Below are 2,127 nucleotides of genomic sequence, written 5' to 3'. Positions count from 1 at the left end.
AAATGTGTTTTTAACTATCTCTGCTCCTTTCCCTTCAATACTTGGAAAAAACCTTTAGCGTCTACATCAAATATTTCTCCACAAGTATATTTCTGGTCATTCCCCAACTAGAGAAAGCCTTCTACTTTTGGTAACTTAGGATCCTTTTTAGGTTGTTTTCTCATGGAGCACCTTATTTGACTTTGTATCATAGTCATTTGTGAGCTACACAATTCTTCCTAGACAGTTAACTTCTTGGATTCAGGGACACCCCTTTGTGATTTCTATGGTGCTTAGAACAGTGTCTGGCACACAGTACAATCTTTATAGTTAGAAATTAAATGGCATTGAATCAAGACGTGTATTTACACACCATCTTCAGTCATTAACACAAATAAATGTTACAACTCTCATATTTTTCCTGCTATCAAGCTTTACTAGTATGTTTGTATTTGTATTTTCTCTCATATTCTGGCCTAGAGGCCTCAGAAGAGATCTGAGAAGGAAGGAAAGCTTAAAATAAGTCCCACAGAGCAGGTGTGATCCAGAGGTCTGCAGGATGATGTCCCCACAGTCCTTCATCCCAGTGAAGCCCTCCTGTCCCTTAGTGTCCTTAACCCACTTATGAGGAGGAAGGAAAATTACCATCACTACCATTTCCATATGTCTAAGAATGCCAGGCCCCAAAGGACTGTCTGTCCTTGTCCTTGACCTCTTTAGTTCTCACTCTCTGGTGTGTTAGATTCTCTTTTACCCATGCAGAATAATTCTTTAACATATTGTGAGATATTATATAAAACAATAGTATAAATGCACGGAACAGTCAGTGATAGAAAGAAATAATCATCAGACAGAATTGGAAGTCCCCAGAACACCTTGAACACCTACAACTCCAGTGTTTGCCGCTCAGAACTTGCCTAATGCATGTTCCCAGTATCCCTCATGTGGAGATGCTTCATCTCACCCTTCAAGGACCCAATAGAGCTTTCAAATGCTGAGAGAAGCACACCAAAAGAAGAGCCAAATAGGATTCAACACAGAGACACTCAGATTCTTCTTGAATTCAAATGAGTCAAATTTATTTTGGGACCAACACCTGTTCAGAGCAATTAAAGGAAAAAGAGAAACTAAAGCACCTTGGAAGAGACCAAATTAGTGGAAGTGGTGCAAACAGCACAGAGTGGGACACTGGCTATGACAGTGATGAATGGAGAGATGCACCTTCACCTGACAAACTGGTATATGAAAATATAAATGGGCTATCTGGCCCTAGTGACTCAGGGGTAGGGAGAGGTCATCTGACATCCACCAGAACCTCAGATACCCACAAGATCAACAACTCAGCTCAGAGAAGAACTGCATTATTAAACTATAGACATTTACCATCTTTGCCTTCTGTTTGGGAAGCCTGTCAGCTAACTAGGGATGAAGATGACAATTTAGGACCAAAGACTCCATTGCTAAATGGCTATGGTAATAATCTAGATCCAATGAATAACTATAAAGTACAAAAAAAATAACAGTACCAGCAAGTGCTCACAAAATAGAATATTCAAGGCCTTGGGACTATATACCAACAGTCTTTAACTGTGATATCAGATAACCAAGTTTAGAACACAGAGCTCAATTATATACAGGTAGACTTGAAAGGTAGTAATGATTCTGACAATCCTCAGACTCCAAAATTACTTCAGAGCATACAAAGCTGTATGCTATAATAGACATCGAGACAACTGCTGCTATGTCAACTTTGCAGAAAGCACCACCATGAGATGATGGTATATCTAGGAAAACTAGACATAATAGTACTGATCTGCCCATGCCCAATGCTACAGCCAGGAAAGCATTATGTTATTTGCACCTTTGTGAAATTTCTAAACATGAAGATGTAAATGCTTCATTTTTCATTTCTACGCTAACTCCTTTTATAGATTACTAAAAAAAATTCTATTTCATGTGCATCTTTAACTAAAGGGAATTACTGTAGCACAGGTACTCCGTAACACTACTTTTGTTATATACCATTCATTATTCTACATTCCCATTTTCACAATGCCTATTTAAAATAAAAGTTGAAGTGAAAGACATGATGGTTGATTTTTATTCAATATTTTGGGCTTACACATATCTTTTATATCTGAGTCATGG

The 2,127-nt window shown here is 38.1% G+C and overlaps 1 pseudogene; it reads left to right on the top strand.

Moving 5' to 3' along the window:
* Positions 1-755: 755 nt before the first annotated feature.
* On the top strand, positions 756-1,918 carry LOC104853066 (annotated as a pseudogene).
* The last annotated feature ends 209 nt before the right edge of the window (positions 1,919-2,127 follow it).

This window comes from Fukomys damarensis, unplaced genomic scaffold (genome assembly GCF_012274545.1).
Source record: "Fukomys damarensis isolate Sample0158 unplaced genomic scaffold, DMR_v1.0_HiC HiC_scaffold_35, whole genome shotgun sequence".
Lineage (NCBI taxonomy): Eukaryota > Metazoa > Chordata > Mammalia > Rodentia > Bathyergidae > Fukomys > Fukomys damarensis.
The sequence above is the reverse complement of the archived record's forward strand: the minus strand, read 5'-3'. Positions and strand labels throughout refer to the sequence as shown.